This window comes from Epinephelus moara, chromosome 8, assembly GCF_006386435.1.
Source record: "Epinephelus moara isolate mb chromosome 8, YSFRI_EMoa_1.0, whole genome shotgun sequence".
NCBI lineage: Eukaryota > Metazoa > Chordata > Actinopteri > Perciformes > Serranidae > Epinephelus > Epinephelus moara.
This window is the reverse complement of record NC_065513.1, coordinates 2878425-2899330: the sequence shown is the minus strand read 5'-3', so window position 1 is coordinate 2899330 and position 20906 is coordinate 2878425. Positions and strand designations below refer to the sequence as shown.

The 20906-nt window shown below is 42.3% G+C and overlaps 1 long non-coding RNA gene across 1 annotated transcript in view; it reads left to right on the top strand.

Moving 5' to 3' along the window:
* LOC126393951 (uncharacterized) overlaps positions 1 to 20906 on the top strand; it is a 207984-nt gene that overhangs the window by 142142 nt on the left and 44936 nt on the right. The window contains exon 2 of the long non-coding RNA XR_007570322.1: positions 2779 to 2825. This is a non-coding gene — a long non-coding RNA (uncharacterized LOC126393951). The remainder of the gene's footprint in view (positions 1 to 2778; positions 2826 to 20906) is intronic.

Here is a 20906-nt window from a genome sequence, read left to right as displayed (position 1 = left end):
TCTTCTTCCGAGGAAATCATACTTCCCATGGGTGAAAACTCACCAAACTTTGCACAAAGGTCCAGTCTCATGCCAGATATCCTCAGCTGTAAACTCAAGCCAATAGTCCTGATGGTGGCGCTACAGCAAGTGTCTAAAGTTCAAAACTTTGAAAATTCATAAAAACCATACGTGCTACAACTTCACAACTTTCATCAAACTGTAGCCCCAATACTGAAGAAACTTTTGTACATTTAAACCTATTAAAAATTATGAAGTCCATCACTCTGTTCTCATCTTCAGACTGTCCTACAAAAACTACATTTCTCAGATATTTGATTTATCAAAAATTGAGCCTACAGTGCATCAAAATGTTTGACTGTAAACGGTACTGTAAACATATACATGCAAATTCTTGCTAAATAAAGCTTCAATGTTCATGAAAAAAAAGACAAAATTCTAGAGTCATGAGTCAAAGTTCAGAATTTGATCTCAAAAACTGAATTTTTGACAGCATTTTGAATTTTGCTCTAATGTGAACAATTGGAGTCAATGTAAGAATAGTAACTTTAAACATCAGTTTTTCACTTATGGAGCAAATCAATCATTGTTACAAACAAATTACCAACATCTCCATGCTGTCTAGATGCAATATGTGTATTTTCAGATTTTTGTTTCTGCTTTTCTGCTTTTCCATGCATGGACGGCTGCTAATCCTGCACGTCTGGCTTAGTCAATTTGTGAAGCTTCACATGAATTGTCACTGACTAATTAGCTCAGTGAGATAGAAATTGATTCTTAGTCTCAGAGGTTGTGAGTTCAAGCCTCAGCTGATGCAAAAGGCAGATCATGTTGCTAAATTCCTAAATGTCTTCCAATTCTTCTGCTTGTTGCTCAGAATTGCCTAAAAATGCCTGGACTCGACCCATCGCTGCGCAGCAGCTATAAATAACATTAGGCTATTATTTATCTGTCTATCTATGCAGTAGGGGCACATAATATTGATATAACAATAAAGGCCAAACACACGTTGGTTATTGGTTGTGGTCTAATTTCTATTTCAGTTGCCCATTTGAAGAAGATAATGGAAAAAGGTGGATTTCCATTATTTTTTTTATTCACACTGAAAAACAAAATAATGCATTTAATATCTGTTTATCCTGGTATAAAACAAACAAGTTGAACACAGCTGTGGACGGAGGGAACACGCACCCATAACATAGGCTCAGTTTGCATCAGTCATTTTAAAGCAGGAGCCATGTAGAATCATACTGACATATGTTACTCTCCTTTTACTGTAAATAGTTACTAAAACGAGTCATCCTCAGAGAATACAATACTACTGACAATCTAGTACATTACTACAGGTTTGGAAGAAGGTCTAATGTGCTTGGGTTACGGTTAGGGCTGATAAGACCAACATTCACGCATAGGTTACTATTTACACAACCCTGGAGATTTTTTTTATCTTTATGATTCTTGGTTTTGAGATTTTATGTCAGCATGACATGCATGCAATCAGAATCTGTTCTGTTAGCAAATGCAAGCATACAAAGAATGTGTCTTGGTGTTTGCTCCCAAAAACACGCAACACAGAAGAATGAAAATAGAAAAAAGTAAACCAATAATAACAATAATGAAATAAGCAAAAATAATATTGAAATTATATCGAAATTTTAAAATCTATTTACAGAGTGAAATACTAGCCTAATAGTCCAGAAATGGTATTTAAAACGTGAAATGAAATACTGACTGTACAAAGGAAACATGGTCTGCGCTATGGACAGAAATGAAATGTATGAAATATATGACAGTGAGTGCAACAATGTGCATAAATAAATAAATTATGTAACAGTGGAAGTTGAATGCAATGCACAAAGTTAAGTCCAGTTTGATGAAATAATATGAAAGTGACAAGTGCAGAGTTTAAATGAGGAATGTGAAATGTAAAGTCCAGTTTGATCATCCTGTTTTCATCCTGTTTATATTGCCATGGTACAAGATTTGATGCACACACACACACACACACACACACACACACCACACACACATACATATACACACACACGCATAAAACACACACACACACACACACACACACACAAACTTTTCTTAACAGAGATAGTGGTGTTTGGATTCGGGTTGTGGCAGACCGGGGGCAATTTGAAATGGAATGAAGCCCACAGACGGCAGACAATACAAAACAGTAGTCAAACGTGCCACATCCGCCCACAGCACAATGCTCTTAAAGCCCTACGCTATCAAAAGCTGGCAAAATACATTTATTTTATTTTATGGCCTTGACATTAACCTGTCATATTGTTGAGTTATCAAGGACACTTTCGTGTTTTTGTGTGTATACAGGAATGTTAAAGATATCATTGAGGAAAACGACGTTGATGTGACGTTGTTGAACCAGGGAATTCGTGTGTCCACCACGACAAAGGATCCTAATTGACTTTACATTGGCATTGTTTCTGTGGTACCGGCACGTAATTTTAACCCATTACATGCCACCGCTGACTGAGAGCCCGAGGACACTATCGGCAGACAGCCTGTCACACAGCGTGGCCATTCCTTTAATTATGCATAATTTTGAGGGCTCTAGTTTCCCGGCGTGGCGCAGGGTGGCGAACCCCGCGTAGAGCTAGTTTCGAGCAACGCAACCCGAGGCGCGCTCAGTTTGGTAGTTTGGCAGACCGAGGTGCGCTGAGATGGGTGTGGCGGCGCAGCAGGGGGAGGTGTCGACAGATCCAGCTTGGCGCAGTGACAGTTTTGTGCCAAAAGGCTTCGCCGAAGGTGCGCTAAAAGCTCGCCAGCTGAAACCAGGTCTACTGTCAGCACAGGTGGAGCACAGCCAGTGTAGCGGAAGTTTGGCTGACCGGCGGACAGTGCGCACACGTCACCAAAACCTCACAGGCAGGTTTCCAGAATATCAGGCACATTAATGATGCCATAAATACCCACAAAACCACTATTCAATGCAACTATCTGCAATCAGCACATAAATGTATCTCTATATTGACTGTCCCGTCACATCTGATGTCAGATCAAGGGGGATTGGCACCGTTTGGAACATTTGGCACATGTAATGGAAACCCAACCTGATTTGATTAACACAGCTGCAAACTACTGTGTTCACACCCCTCTCAGCCAACCACAAACAGCCACAGCATCAGACAGGGAGTATATATTCAGCATCTGTCATCTTAGAAAAGTCAAAAGAAAAGAAACAGAGTGAGACTGCGAGAGAGAAAGAGAGAGCGCACGCGCGCACGAGAGAAACGCAACATTGATTTACAATTGTGGTGACCTCCTCCCAGGCTACCTTTGCATCATCAGTCCGTGGAGGTCTGCTCGCAGTTCCATATATTCGGACACTGCGAGCTTGGACCTCCCGGACCAAAACATCAGTTTCCTCCTGGGAGAAGTTTGGTCGTCTGACGCTGCTGCTTTCTTCTTCCATGGCGAATTGAGTAAACTCCCATTACGCCTTCACGCGGCGCATTTAAGGGCGAGGAGAGGGGCTCATTTGATTGGTGTGATGTGTGTAAAACCCACTCCACGCCTTCTCTCCTCCCTCTTTCCGACTTGCAAAATCCGCCTCGCCCGGTCTGCGAAACTAGAGGCCTAAGACTTGATAAAATGTAAACAGGTGAGTTACACCATTCAGCCAAAAAAAAATATATATATACTATATATATATATATATATATATATATATATATATAATTTATAATGTCTCTCATTACAATGAAATGTTCTGCTGGGAAACCTTGGCTTCTGGCATTTTTGTGGGTGCTGCTTTACACGCTCCACCCACCTAAACAGCATCATAGATCAAATGCAACCCCTCATTGAAACAGCACTCCCTGATGCCCCACCACCACAAACACCACCACACTGCAACAACTGCTCAAAATGTCCTGAGGAATGTGACAAAAAGCTCAAGGCGTAGACTGGAGAGCTTTGCTAAACTCTGGTTTAGTTTTTTTTTGTTTGTTTGTTTTTGGGGGGGTTTGTACCAGGCTGTAAACATCTTTCTTTCTGCTGTAAAGTTGGGCATTTTAACATGGGGGTCTATGGGGACTGACTCTCCAGGAGTCAGTCTCATGTAGCCATTTATGGAACTGCAGATTTTGGCAATGGTGCACTGGCTTCATTTCCAGCTCCAGAGGTTGCTGCATGTGAAAACCTGATGCAGTGAAGTGACCTCGTAGTGTTCACCTTTCACAGTATCTTTCACTGTCTGAATCAACTGGCAAGCAAACATTTATTCAGTATAGGCTAGGTCGAAATCTGTTGTCAAGCTTATTGTCCCCCTGTCATTTAAAATGTATAATCCCCACCCTTGTACTGCTTTGTTTACAGTGCTTCCCCTTATTTTTCCATGCAGCACATCCTTCAAGAATCCCATGCTTCACAGAGCTTCTCTTATGAATATGTGGCAGATGAAAGTAAAAACAGGATTACAGTCTAATCCCTCTCGATTGTTTGTGTCTTTTGGCCACTGGGAGAACTCTGATGCGGTCCTGCCCTGCTCGAAAGGAAGACAGAGAGATGGAGAGTGTGTGTGTGTGTGTGTGTGTGTGTGTGTGTGAGTGTGTGTTGGGGGGTGGGAGTGGGGGGGATGGAGACAGAGGAGAAAGAGACTTTCCTCAGTGCCGTCCAGTAATGAGAGCCAGTAATAAAGTGGATGTATTCATGGACAACTGAAGCCAGCAATTAAGGAAAGAGGTAGCTAGCTTCAGACGGCCACTTTGGATCTTTTAAATGTAAATACAGCCGCTTCTCTCAAAGTGCTTGGTGAGATATTCCAAATGAAATCCCCTCTCACTAATGAGGGAGCTGTGATATTTCTACACCAAGCCTCTCTACAGCGCTACCACGGTAGGCAGCCCAGGCTCTTGTTGAAATGTTTTAATCAGGCTGAGGGAACACGGATTATGATATAACAGAGTTGGTGGAGACTAGTCTTCCTCTGTTTCCCATATCAACACAGTACTGTTTGATCTGCCCTGAAATCTACACTGCTGTGACTGTCTTAATTAGCTAAGTGGATGTAGACAACATATCCTACATAGTAAATTGGAGGAGTTGACATGTCACTGAGTAATCTTCTGTGTTCCACTTAATAAAGAACAATACTACTTAGGAAAATAAAAGACAGTCACTGTTGCTACATCCATATAGGAGATAATAAGACAAAGAAAGTGCTCATATAGATCCTGTCAGGAGACAAATTATAGTAATTTTAAAAGCAAAGCTTTGTTATTTGGTTACATTTGGTGTTTGCAAAATCGCTCATCGCCAGTAAATTGCTGTTGCCTTGATCAGCTGGTGCAGCCTGTCACAGACATGCTGCATTGTGCCATTGTTTCATCCCATCTGCTTGGGTTTGATGTCTCCTTCCCCATCCTCAGCATCCTCAAACACTCCTTTAGCGGCAGGTCAGGTCACTACACACTGGTTTGTGATGTGGGAGTCACAGAGCCGCCGTCATCTCACTGCCCAGTAACAAACAACAGCTTGACTCGCAATATTGTCATTGTGTTTGTTTGTTAAGGGGGAGAGAGACTCGCTTGGCAGTGAACCAATTCAAATGAGCCATTAAAGATATGTGAGTGCACTATGAATAGGAATGAAGGTGGTTATATGTTGCAGGGAGTCTCACGGCATAGACATGGGCCATTTTCTTCTTTTCCAGTCGTTGGAGGCTTTATCGGTGGCCTGGAGTGGAAGTGGCAATTAGCCTTTATTTGCATTACCACAGAAATTCATCCAATTACCACCATTTAGGCGATTACTTTTGACATGCATTGGCTAAATGGATATTGCCATGTATTCTTTGTAGGCAGTACAATGATACATTTATGCCTGTAAGCATCTTGAGATCTGTTGTTATTGCAGAACTTTTAAAAAATAATTTTTCAGGCTTAATCTGATGATCAGTGATAACACATTCGGAAACTAGCTTTCAACCATATCCAACTGAGCTCTCCAGACTGCAGAGTGTATAGAGTACACCTAAGTATAGAGCTTTAGTCAGTGAGTGAGTTCCATTCATTGAAGAGGGTTGTGAGCAGTGTTGGGGGTAACGCCTTGCTTTTGTAACCCCTAATACCCTCTTTTTGTAACGCGTTATCAGGATATAACATTACACTTACAATATCATGTAATGCATTACCGAAATTAAGTGTTTATTGTTTTCATTTTTTCATTCATTCACACCATTCATCCATGTTATAGAAAGGTGCTGGCAATTGACACATCTGGGTAATGCCGTACTGTGTGTTAGCATGTTCATTGTGTTTCCTCTTATATACCTACTATGTCTACGACGTTCTGCTTTTGCAATTAAAAGCTGCTCGAAAGCAGCGGGCATAAAGAGTTATGCTAAAGTTTTTTTTCTTCATCCTTGTGTTTTGCACATGTGGTTGATGCTTTCAGATGTGCGCTAGCATGCTGGATGTTTCTCTATTCACATCCCCTACAATGGCGGAGCAATGCCAGCTATCCCCTTCATATATGCAACTCTCTCTGCAAAACTGTTGTAGCTGACTGGCTCACTGGGAACTTGCAGGCAGGTCTTCCAGTTCTGGCGTATTCATTTGCACTCATCATAGTGACTGACTTGCATGCCAATCCACTTGTTGTGCTAACCTCAGCATTTGTCTATTGTGTTTCGTATTACAGACCTACAAATATTTATCCCTGTCTCAATGATCACACTTTGATCCTTTGTCTGCCTGCCCATCCCTGGGTTTTCATTAGGCCCGTTTCCACTGAAGAAGTTCCTGGTACTATTTGGGGGCAGGAACGTCCTCTCGCTCGGCCCTCTCAACCGCCGTGTCTCCACTGAGAGAGTGGAATACAAGGAAGGTTCCTGTAAAGTTACGGGCTCTGGATGTGACGTAATCGTTGCACGACCATTTACCGGGGCGACGTAGGGACGCTGTTAGCTGATAGCCCTTAGCAGTGTCTGTAATAACTCACTAAATGGCCCATGAAAAAAATATTTTTTCCAGCGGATGTCTTAGTTACAACATGATTGAGCTAACTGGAGTAGTTTCATGTCGTATCCGACAACGGGAGGCTTTTAACAGATGACGTCCTAATGTTAGCTTTGCTGCTGCTGTTAGCTGTCCCTGCCAGCTGCAGCCACTGATGCTTTCTAGACATCGTGATTTCCCAAAACTGAATACATACAACACATATCAACACAAAACTGCTTTGCTAGATATACGCTGGAAAAAAAAAATTTTTCACGGGCCATTTAATGAGGTTTTTTACATAGCGGCGGAAGCTATATGAATGAGCTAACCCTCGTCTGCTGAGTTTTAAAAATGCCGGCTATTTTGTTGCTTTCTGTTGACATCACATCCCTCCTTGAGTATATCCAATCAGCACCAAGTAAATCCCAAGCCCCAGCCAGGAGTCTTTCGGGGCCGTTCTGAGTACCTACTCCGAGGCAGGGACTTGTTTAGCCCCCGTAAAAGTTCCGGAACTCTGTCCTTCGGGGGTGGTTCCTGCGGTGGAGACACGCACCAACGGCCTCGGCCCCGTAAAATTACCCCGAAGTTCCTGCGGTGGAAACGGGCCTATTTATTTAAAAAGGTATAGGCTATTTAATTGCTGAATATCATCACACTCTTCTTAATAAGAGAGTGATTTTAATTAAAAGTGGAACCACTGCCTGTGAATGTATGAATGGACCAGATCTGCATTACGAGGAAGAGTCTTTATTAGGCTTTCTGTGCTTTGATTACCTGCTATGAAAGACAATGACCCTCTTGCATGTTATAATGCCTAGTTGTACTTCTGAGGTTATTTTGTTGAAAGTAACACAAAAGTAGTGTAATCAGTAACACATTACTCTTCACAGACAGTGATATTATAAAGTAACTCATTACTTTTAATTGAAGGTAACTAGTAATATGTATAATGTATTACATTTTGAAAGTAACTTGTGCAACACTGGCTGTGAGATACGATTGGAAGCAAGAAATTGGACCTTGAGTTCTAAATATTTCATCACACTACAAAAGTCAAGCATGTATCTGCATGTTGTAGCTTATCTAGTTAAACATATGAGAATGAATGATTTTTACAGTGGCATTATTATTAAATATTTCTTTGTCATTTGACATTAGTGATGCAAGCTGGAAACATAGCATGAACAAATCATGTTAGGTTGTTGTGGAAAATGTGTTAGCAAACAGTTTATGCTATTTACTATTTATCCATCCAGCAGACACAGTGCAACATTGTTGGCTGATGATTCTCGATTGGTTCATCACAACAAGCGACACCCTTATTTCACATGGTCATTTGATTTAATGTGATATCATTTTCAAACCTCAGAGCTGCCTGGTAAAATCACATTACAACAAATGGGGCAACTGGGGTATTCAGTGCCTTGCTGAAAGGCACCCACAGCATTTGACTTTCTCAGGTTCACCCTAAAGGTAAGGCAATAGAACACACTTGTATCTTAGCTTGATTTACTTGTTTCATCCATGGCCATCAAGCTATATGAATGTTCATGAAATTATTCCCACTTTTGCAGTGTAACTTTAGATCTGCTCCAACTCACACACAAGCAGATCTTGATCTTGCACTGCACTCTTAATTCGAGCTTTTAATCCTCCGGAAAGTCTCATCTCCACCTGGCTAAGAGAAGTCAATTCCTTAATCCCTGTCTCTCTCCGACACTGGGTTTTGGTTTACTTCAACTCTGAAGTGATGCAAGCAGAGTGCGTGTGAGTGCAACAGTGAGTTGGTATCCCAGAAGACTGTGCCAAGGCGGAGGCAGTGTTTGTGCTTTGTGCAGCCGATGGCATTAGGTGTTGGAGGCAGAACATATGCGGCCTGCTCCTGAGCCTCTAGAGAGTTACACCCCAGTGGCTTCAGTCTGATGCTGATGCCATAGATACTGCCAAAGCATACACTGTCTGTGCTGCCAGCTCAGTCAGCTCTGTCACATGGAGCTAACATTGTAGGTGCCATCCTAACTAACTGCCCTCTAACCTTTGCCAAATTATTTAGATAATTCTGGGTGCTCACTAACTGTGACATATACAGCTTTTACTCTGTGATTATATCCATGCATCTTTCAAGTACAGATAATTCTGAACTATAAAACTCACTGGTCTTATTGTAACCAGTAAATCTAGTATCAGCCTCAGGTGGGTAAAGCAAGGTTTGGCATCTCGCCGTTAGTTTACGTTTCTGCAATTTTAATGATAAAGTGGACACAGACTATATAAAGGGGCAGGGAAATTTTACTTTGATACATTATATCTAAAAAAAAGCATATTGAAGCATTCACACACTGTGATTTGTATAATCTGATTCACACTGATACCATGACATCGGATTTTGTGTAATATGGCAGCTGTAGTGAGCTTAAATTCACAGTGGTAACAAAGGTGATCCAGAGTCCTGAACATGAAATTTACTTTTTTAAAGTATTCTCTTGTCCACAATCTTTGGAAAGTCTGTATGCCTAGTATGTTCCAAACACTATTAAGGGCCTCTCACATCAGGGACCCAGGCCCAGATCCAAGTGCATTTGACCCAAAGTCCAGTTCGCTTGATTAGCATCAACACTGTGTACCGTACCCACGCACCATATGCCTATGCCTGTGTCCATTTGTAAAATGTGGCCTCAAGTCTCAAGTACGGCTCTTATGTACTCTGGTACTGTATGCATCTGGTGTTAATGTGAGTTAGAAGTTTATATCTTTTATGAAACAGTCTCAATTTAATACATATGCCTGTATATCAGACGGCAGTGGAACTCCCCACAAAAGACTCAAATTTGGCTTCGCTGTCACCTTTGACCTTTATGCAGTCGGAGCTCTGGCGGTAGAGCTCCATGCCCAATGGCAGTGGCTCCTCCTCTGGCTAGGAGCAGACCCTACCTCGCTGCTTCACCGATGACGATCCCCAGAGCAGCAGTTTCCATCTGCAGCACCCTTTGCTATACTGTAGAACAACAAAAATGCCTCTTGGGTGTTGACACAAGTGTACTCAAGTAAGGATCAACATGCTAATGTAAAAGCTAAGCAGTGGGTGGAGTGGAGTTTGGGGGCAATTGTACTCGGGGATGGTAATAATCAATTGCACATCTACCGTTGTCCTCAAAAGCAGCTAGCTACAAACTTTTGGATGGAGTATTCCTTCAGAAAAAATGTTGTGTCGATTGGTCTAAACTCTTTTCCTCATGCAGCAGCTGATTTGACAGCCTAATTAACCATTTAGTATTGACCAGACGGTCTCCCTTGTGAGCTGTACAAAACATTTACTGACATACTTACAGCCTATATGCTTAAAATGTACTCCCAAGCCCTCGAAAATGGGTCTCTGCCACAAACGCTTAGAGAGGCTGTCATAACACTTATTCCAAAAAAGGGTAAGGATCCAGAGGAGGTTGGAGGATACAGACCTATTTCTTTACTTAATGTGGACCAGAAAATATTAGCTTTAGCTAAGTTTTAGCGAATAGACTTAACAGATATATGAGTACGCTGGTACATTCAGACCAGACTGGGTTTGTCCCCAGCAGAAACTCCTTCTCCAACCTCAGATGACTTTTTAATATAATGTAATAAGTCCAGCATCAGCGACCTTGTAATCGTCTCTCTCGAAGCCGAGAAGGCGTTTTACCAGGTACAACGGTCTTATTTATTCGCTGTGCTGGACAAATTTAATTTAGGAGACAAATTTATCGCCTGCCTCAAACTTTTGTATAAAAATCCCAGGGCAAAAATTTTATCTAACAGAATGTTATCCTCCCACTTCAGCCTGTTTAGGGGCATGAGACAGGGGTGTCCCCTCTCACCCCTCCTGTTCGCACTGGCCATCGAGCCCCTCGCGGAGTCTATTCACACTGACCCAAATATCTATGGCTCCAATGTTGCAGACACACCTAATAAGATTTCCCTGTATGCAGATGACGTTCTCCTGTTTATTACCAAGCCTCAATTTAGTCTTCCCACTGTTTTGGACAAAATTAACTTGTTTGAATCCTTCTCTGATTACAGGATTAACTGGACCAAAAGTGAGTTGATGCCTGTTGGCTTAAAGGATTTATCCCTGATACAACATTTACCATTTAAGATTTTGTCTCAGACATTCACCTATCTTGGGATTCCAAACACTAAAGAATTTGCCTCTCTTTTTCAAGCCAACTACCCCCCTCTTGTGGCCAAACTCGGAGCTAACATTCAATTTTGAAGATTGCTCCCTATCTCACTGATTGGTAGGATTAACACAATTAAAATGATATTCCTTCCCCTGCTGTTGTACCTTTTCCAATGCCTCCCCGTGTTTTTGCCCAAATCATTCTTTACGAAATTAGATTCTATTATTCTTTCTTTTATTTGGGACTATAAAAGTCACGGAATTAAACAAGCTCACTTCTGCAAACCGAAACGAGCTGGTGGGCTTGCTCTCCCCAGTTTTTGTCTCTAATATTGGGCCTCCAATATAAAAATTATTTCAAGGTGGTTAGATAACTCAGCTGACCCCCCTCGCTGGCTGCAATTGGAGCGGGTGCAATGCCGCCCACGTAGTCTGGGTGCAATGATCCTGTCTCTAGTGGCTTTAGATAAATCTGTCTACAGTGGAAGTGTCACTATACACAGTATGATCAGAATTTGGAAGCAAATTAAGACGCATTTCGGGTTCAGTCAGCCCTCCTTCCTACTCCCCATTGCTGGGAATCCTTCATTCCCGCCATCCCAACTTGATAATGTATTCTCGCAATGGAGGGATTTGGGTATTCGTACAATTGGTGACCTTTATCTGAACAGAACCTTTGCCGTATTTCCTCAGTTGAGAGAAAAGTATAAACTCCCTTGGAGTAATCATTTTAGGTTTATGCAAATCAGAGACTATGTGTGCACCTACCTTTCTTCTTATATAAGTGCCTCACCCTCGCTTCTAGATAGGTGCCTTCTTCAAACTGCAGGTCCTGATAGAAAGGTGTCACACTTCTATTACTCACTACAATCTCTCAAACCCTTCTCTATGTCAGCAATTAAAACTGCATGGGAAGTGAGCCTTGAACAGATCAACACTTGCTCTATCAACTCTAGACACTGCCTCATTCAGTTTTGGGTTTGCCACAAACTCCATTACACAAAATCAAAGCTTCACAGGCTGTTTCCAGACACTTCCCCACAATGTGATAAATGCAACACAGCTGAGGCAAACCATGTCCATAGTTTCATCTTCTGTCCCAAGATAGAGAAATTCTGGACAAAAATGTCTAAAGCATTCTCTGACATTCTTAATACCCACATGGAACCTGGCCCTGTCTTTATTATACTGGGAACTTCGGATTCTATACCAGCATTAAAAAAAATCACAACAGCAACTTCAAAAAATTAATACTGACTTTCTGGAAGAAGAAAGTTCCCACTTTTAGGCTGTGGCTCAACGAAATGACAAATACCCTTCACACTGAAAAAGTAAGGTTTTCTTTGAATAAAAGAGAGTCACGGTTTGACAAGATTTGGCTGCCCCTCGTCCATTACCTAACAAACAACCCATAGTGGACACTCCATATCGTCGACTGTCCAACATTATTTTTCACCTTTTGTCTTTTAATAAAAAGATTATTTTCCATTGCTACCTTTATTGTCATATACTACATGCTGAGCAGAGGAGAGGGAGGGAGGGTGGGTGTGATTAGGGGTTTTCTTTCTATTCTGATGTGTATGTGTTTATTATGTTGGACATTATATTGTATCTTGTTTCATTCTCCATAAATGACAATGTACACTGTGTCCATGTCCTACATCCTGAAATCTCTTCTTCTTCAATAAAATGTATTTGACAAAAAAGAAGTAGGGTCATTTTCTCATAGATTTCTATAAATTTGGACTTCTATTTGAAACCAGTAGAGTTGCCCCCTGCTGGCTATCACAAAGAATGCAGGTTTAAGACACTTCTGCATTGGCTTTGTTTTTCAGACCTTGAGATAATAAGAGGCCATTTCACTTTTCCTAAAAACCAAGTTTAAATATCATACTTTCCTATTTTTCTGGTTGGTCTTGTCATGGACTACTATGGCCCGTAAGCCTTCAGTGACATTGTTGACTGATAGTAGACTCTTGTTGAGAGCCGTGTTGTGTCTGAGAGGGTTGCAGTCAGACACTGAGGCAGGTAGTTGACTGTAACAGGTCAGCTAAAGCCCCATGGTGCAATCAGCTTATCCTCACTGCTGGCTATGCTAATGCCAGCAGACAGGAAGCAGTTGTTAACTCCTGCCGGGTCAGCAGTGGTTTCAGCCAGCTCTATCAGGTCAAAAGGCCGAGGGGACCGATTGAACATCATGCCCCCCACCCCCTTCCCTTCCAAAGGCCAATGCGGCTCCTCTGGGCTTTTGTTGCATGATGGGATATATTCAGCTGCTCCGTTCGGCTGGTTTGGAGGAATGCTGCGGGTGCACCCCCTACCATCGGTTGGTCAGTGGAGCGAAGAGGGATATCAAAGCTCCGTTGAGGAGGGGGCAGGAAGGGGGCAGGAGGGGGCTGAGAGGGTAATGTCTCATTGGGCAGAGCATGGGGGCATTGTGCCTGTCACATGGCTGATGGCTGATTTACCACTCCACTGGAGAGGTGAGGCCTCGTAGGCCACCTCTCCCTGTCCACTGCACACACACACACACACACACACACACACACACACACACACACACACACACACACACACACACACACACACACACACACACACACTTACATTCACACACATATTTAACACATACACTTCATTGACAGATAGCCCTTGCTGCTCACCATTTCTACAGTGTATTAACTACTTTGAACATCACTGTGTTTTCTCCACAGTCCAGCCATCTCTTTAGCCTACCTTCAGCTGAAGCACCAATATTGATTCCTGCCTCGGCCAATTCAGCTGCAGCCTTTCATGGGCTCTTCTAACTGACTGTCTTTGTCCATGTTTCTCTAACGTGTTCATTTTTTCCCTAGCCATTTTTGTCATCTGCACCCATTTCCTGCACTCACCAGAGATGCCCCCTCACCCCTCCCTCCCCACCTCTGCTCTCACACTCTTCACATTTTGTCCATTTTAGTTGTACTGTGATGGAAAATCAATGCCATTCACTTTGTTGTTGTTATTTGCAGTAGCTCATGTGTTGTCAGACATCTCCACATATAAAAGACACCTGGGTAGAATGTTCTGTCTGTCTTTCAAGACCCTCTCACCCATCAATAAATAAACCACATCTTGCAAACATGTTCAGGTTCACATGGTCATAAGCATAAGAAGCATTAAAAAAGCATAAGCAGTCCCTTTTTTAATAATATTGCCATATGGTACATCAATCTTACTCCTCACAGTCTCTTTTAAACTGTTAATGTGTTTTTATTTGTGCTCTTAGAAGCCTACTGGATATAACAATATGTGTCCTGTTATTTAACAACAAAACCTGCTGTTGAGATACTAATTGAAACACACTGATGGCTGCTACCCTCAAACAAGCAATTTTGGAATTAATGCATTTGCATACTGAGGGCCAAAAAGGCTCCTTCCCTGCTGTGGATTACATATGTTTTTGTAGTCTTATTACATTAGAGTCACTTATTTTTCTTTTAATGCAGACAATACATATTGTTCAAAATGGATTCAATGTTTAGTGTGTACATTACACACTAGATGCAGTCACACAGTACACAAAGTTTCACAGGCTGGCATACGTTTGAGCAAAAAAAGGGTTTAATGTCTTATATCTAAGTCATCCAGATAGTGTTATTTTGTGTGGGAGATCAAGGGGATCCAATTTTTAAAGATATCAATTGTAGGTAGGGTTGCAGATACAGGATTCAAGGCATACCGTGATATGAAAATTGACAGTTATCATACTGTGAACATTTGCTTTTCTACGGTAATGAAAAAAAAAGGCAACCAGATGGAAAATCTAACCTGTACATGCACATTTCCTTTCCTCCTTGACTGCCTGTCATACTTTTTTTCCCATTAAAACAAAATAGTTTTCAATAATAAAGCATTTGGTCATCTACCAAAAAAACCTTATGTTTTTATCCACTAAGGAAGATAATAGTAATTGTGTAATAACATATATATTGATACCATGAAACTGTGGTATAGTGCACTGTTTTTTCCATGCGTCCTTATCTTTCTAATTTTCCTGATATGGTACTGTAAAAATCTCATACCGTTAAAACCCTAATTTTAACAGCATGAGGTAAGTGATGAGTGTCCTGCAAATAGTACTGTTCTGTACGACATCTATTGCACGTCTGTCTGTCCTGGAAGAGGGATCCCTCCTCAGTTGCTCTTCCTGAGGTTTCTACCGTTTTTTTTCCCCGTTAAAGGGGTTTTTTTGGGGAGTTTTTCCTTATCCGCTGCGAGGGTCATAAGGACAGAGGGATGTCGTATGCTGTAAAGCCCTGTGAGGCAAATTGTGATTTGTGATATTGGGCTTTATAAATAAAATTGATTGATTGATTGATTGAAATGTAATCAGAAGCAAATGAAGTGGTTAACTAAGGTCTTGTACCTTGGTTTGGTGTGTTATGATTTCTATATGCAAGATACCCATTGTCGCTTGATAATCTTGTGGTATTCATTACAATATTTTTAAATGGAAGGATGCTTGCATGATTCTTGCAAGTTTGGGATAGTATCCAAATGGCTGAATGCCCTTGTTATAAGATGATTTGTATTAAGCTAAATACATGGCTGATGATGTGCTGAGTCAGTAACAACAGCAAACTGACATCGTAAATGGGAGTAGGGAGGCTTCCAATAAAATATGATGAAATATGTTTTTAAAAACAGGGGCAGTCATCCTTGTACTCCCTTTAGCTAGGATATGTAAAGGCCAAAAAAAAAAGCAAAAAAATAAAAAAATTGAATATTTGCATGGAAGAATTTAATTTAGTCAGGTTAAAGATCCCTGCACATCTAGTCTCAGAGCCAGACCAATCTCCACAGCGCTGTGTCAGCGCAAGAGAAAGGCCTGGAATAACCATTTATCCAATACCCAGATAGCACACATACATCTGGCCGACATCGGCCTGAGGACGACACATCGGCCCTGAATTTATAACGTCTGACAAGCGTCGGCCGCATGGGCGGATATCTTTAAATTTAATACTCTTTTGTCCCAGCTCATCAAACATCTCTGTTATGTCGGCTTTGGGTCGGCCCAATGCCGTAGAATGTCTGCCCACATACGGAAGTCGCCACAGAGGCGGAATTTCATCTCCGCGGTCTTTGTTTGGAACTGAGCTCGCAGGACACAGCATCTCATCGCAGTTGGTTTCAGGTAAGCTAATTGGAATAAACTGGCAGAAAATAGCTATTTTGTTTCTTCTGTGACCGTTAAAAGAGGTTCCTGGTGAGTGGCGAGGCACGACTGGGTGTATAGCACGTCCCCACCAGCTAACGTTATCTTTCGTTAGCTGTTAGCTAGTTTAGTGGTTTAGCTCATGTTAGCAGCTCATGTTAGCTAACAGGCTACAACTGTGGTGTTTTCATTTTATTTTCCCTAGTTGACGTTATCCCAGAACGGGTGCTCAAGTGTGGGTGAGAGGAGCGCGGAGGTAAGGCGGGGCTGGCCGACACTGTGTATACCAGAACGGGTGCTCAAGTGTGGGTGAGAGGAGCAGAGAGGAGCGCGGAGGTCAAATAGTGAAGTTTAAGGATGCCTTCGGTATGTTGTAAATGTGATTTTATGGGCAATTTATCAGTCAAGGTTTCCTCCTCTGCAAAGCAAACTGACCCAGTGGCTACAGGTAATAGCGCAGTTTTGAAACCACTGTTTTTCCGAGATGAAAAACTGATTGTTGAGCTGCTGTTAACGCCGGATCCCGTTATTTAACAGTTTCAACACTAAATTAAGCAGAGTGACGGACCCAAAGCCTTCAGTCTGGCTAAAAGACAGCTGAAATGCTAAAAAAAAATACAGTGGTGAAGTTAGGATTTGTTTCTTGAAGTTATGTGCTCATCGTCTTTTCTGTCTCTTGCAGGGTGCCAGGAGAAGCGGACTGGCCATCAGATATTGTTTGTGGAAATTTGAAAATAAAGTTTGTCAAATTGACTTTTGTCTCTTCATTGTGCACACTTACACACGAAATAGGGTAACAGTTAGGGGTGTAAATCACCAGCTTCATCATGATACGATATTATATCGATTTGTTTGGATGACGATACGATGTTTGCTGATATCACAAAGTCTGTCACGATACGCTTTTGATTTGATTCGATTCAGGAGCCTGCGATCGATATGACGCGATATCATATGCCCATCTAACACAATCATTTACATCAACTCACAAAAACAACTAGAATATGATAGCACTGATTTCTCACATTGAATGGTGAAATATTTGTAGTTTGAAAGGTCCGACCTAAATGAATAAACGTCATAGTTAACGAAGCATATGAATATTAATGAAGGAGCGCCCACTGAGCGCAGCTTCTTTTATTGATCGTTTGAACGTCGCGTGGTGGTCATTTTCGATTACAGGCCGACGTCTCAGCGACGTCTTGGCAATGAGCAAACACTCTCCCTGCTACGTCTTAACGATCTAAACTTGATACATCGGACCGACGTCGGCCAGATGTATGCATGCTATCTGGGTATGTTTTCATCCAAAGATGTCACATATTGTCGCTTTGTCAGTGGACTTTCATGTCACATATTACATGCTAGGTATCCTTCTGCTTCTGCTGTTGATGTTTTGGGATGCCACAACCAAACAACCAAACACCAGGAGATCAACAAAAGCACACAGTTTCATTTAGGCAACAAAAGCACGTGAATAGGTAAAAAAAAAAATAAAAACTCATGGTTTGGCTCCACATTGACATGGATTATATTTCTGCTGTAGGGAAAGTTTTTCCTTATCTGCTGCGAGGGTCCAAAGGACAGAGGGATGTCGTATGCTGTAAAGCCCTGTGAAGCAAATTGTGATTTGTGATATTGGGCTTTATATATAAAATTGATTGATTGATTGATTGATTGATTGATTGATTGATTGATAATGTTCTCTTCAGAGAACAGCAAGTAGCACACTGAGCTTGTCTTAGGTTAGACCAAAGCTCCACCCAGTTAGGTTGCTTACTACCTGGGTTGGCTGGGGTCCCGTGCTCCTCAGAAGAAGTAGTAGGCAGGCAACGGCAACTAACCTTTAGCTGGTCAGGATCAGCATGGCTGGGTCTATGCTATGTCGTGACAGGGCATTTACTCATCAGACTCCACCCATTGTACCCAAAGACTTGAGTAGAGGGCTCCGCCTCTGGAACCCTCTACCTAGGGGCCCTGTTGCGCCTACTCCATTCGCTGAAGAGAGTGTACCATGTCTGGTGGTAGGAATCTGCCTCTCTATATACCATGGGGTCCGCACGTATTCAGGTAGGTACTTCCTGATTGCCCGGCTACATTTATACTTTTCTCAGTGTGCAAATGCGTGCCTGTGATTGGAGGAGTATTACCCAAAGAGACCAGGAGAGGGCTCCGCCTCAGCAAATAGAATGAAGGTTACATTATTGTAACCTTTATTACTTACCTCATTTTAGCTACATTAAGATCAGAATTTGCACAAGGACAAGGACAAGTTATGTCCAAGTGGACATAACTTGATTTTTTACAATCCCTTACTTTATTTGAGCATGTACATGTGATTTCATGCCATACACCTATAAGACAGCTCTTTTTTCTACTGCTCTAACTACAGTACGTACATAGCCTACCTCTTGATCCATCCTCTCCCACACTGCATATGTTTTGAGTTTGGCATCTGAGTCTGGGCTGTCTAAGAAAAAAACGAGACCATTCAGAGATAAGAGAACACTCCTCTTTCTCTCTGTCAACATGTAAGTCTTAAGTGAAGCCGAGTGCTAGCTGGGATTCCTGTCTGGTATCCTGTCTGACATGAAAGGCTGCTTGCTGGGACTGAGGAAGGAGCTCAGAGAGAAGTATTCCCGCTGGACCCTCCAGCAGATGGAACAAGAACACCTTGAAGGATGGGAGTGTCGCCGAGCCTGAGCGCTCACTTTTTCCCCCGCAGATGAAACGTAATGTGGGGCTGTCTCAAATCTCCGGCAATCTGCGGATGTGAGCGACGCAGAGAGAGCACCTGGCTCTTCAAGGGAAGCAGCCATTTGAGATGTGACAGAATGCCTTGTCAGATAGAATCATTGTAATGGAGAGATAATCCCACAGTCATCACTCAGAAAGGCATGTCTGCAGGGCATCTTGGAAGAATAACCAGATATGCTTTGCAACATTTAGATGGTAAATGTCGCTAAAGCTGCTGTATTTATCACGGGGTAAAATCAAAACTGAGTGATACAGAGAGGAATTTAGAAAAACTAGCACTTTGAATTTTGGTTGAAGTAATAAGAGATCCAGAAGGTCTAAATGTAGATCAATAGCCGCCGTTCTGCTGATACTCTTGGCTGGTGAACAGTCCCTGAGTAGAACAGGATTGGTCCTTGTAGGCCTGTCAGATGACAGAGACAAGCCAGACAGGAGAGTTTGCAGCCACTGCTGTGTATGCAGAGATGCCTTTCGTCTCTTGTCACTCAAAGGCCCTTGGAGGAGTTTTGCTGCTCAGCCGCCTTCCTTGACCTGTCACTCAGTCCTCTGACAGCTGGTAGGCCGCCCTCCCCATCCTTCCCCTTTTTCACTACTTCACCCTCCCAGTCCCTCCCAGTCTTCCTACTCGATCCCAGCATGCTGATCGGGGGTCTCATTTTCATGTGTCAGGCGGCCCCCGTCAGTGTGACAGCTCCCTGTCCGCCTGTCTCATTAGAAACAGCCAGCTTGGTCTGGGAAGCAGCAGGAGAGGCGATTGGCGTTCAGCTCTCCCCAACCCAGGAACTGTGAGATCAGCTCTACTAACACCAGTCAACCAGATCATCATCTGGCTTGATCTAACATCCACACATAAACTGATCTGCACACCCAGACTCCAGCTGATACATGTACGCACACACAGATATGCAATCCTTTTCTTCCTTTTCTTAGGTTCAGTGCCCTTTTTTATTTCTGTTATGTTACTGGCATCAGTGTTTATTAGAAATCCAACAGAATTAAAAAACTGAATCAATGAATGGCACACTCTAAAATATGATAAATGGAGTTAGTGGATAATGTTTTTTTATGCTTTTCAGCATTAATATTTTTTTCTTTGTTTCATTAATGTATTTTAATCACTTAAAGAGGCAACAGATAGCATTTTTTCCTACATATATCATTATGAAAATAATGTGGGTTGCACAGGGTAGTGGCCACAGTAAAATCAGACTATCAGCATTTACATAGGTTACTTAGTGGCTTTGCAATCTTTGTAATAAGCTTCTGCCACCGGTGTCGAAATTTCGCGGGAAAAATCTGCTTTACGGCAGGAAATGCGTTGTGTATTGCGAAACTGGTCAGTCAGCCAATCAGGGACTGAGGCTGGTCTTTATGAGGAGTTGCGCATAAGATAGTTGAGTCACGAGCACAATGGCAGACGGACAAAGTTTGGAGACAAGTGAAAAACGGCCTAGCGAAAGAAAACAAGCTCCTCTGTCTGAGGAGGCAAAGAAGATCAAAAAGGAAAGAGGCTTCAAAACAGATGTCCAGCTAGCTTTCTTTCTAATGGATCAGTAAGTAACACGGCTAAATGTTAGCTAGACGAGAGAGGACTGTACTATACTGGCTGCTAGTTAGCTCCTAGCAGGCCAGACCAGGGACCGGGTAGCGAGTGTTGGTCGGCTGACATCCACGTTGCCATTCTACGGCAGCCCTCGGACAGTGATACCCCCCTCCCTTCCTTCTGTTCTCTTCTCACGGAGGCAGCTATCGACGGACATCGCCCGGCTAAGTTACGCCCAGCTAAAGTGAACACTTTTCACTGCAATGGCCTTAGACTGAG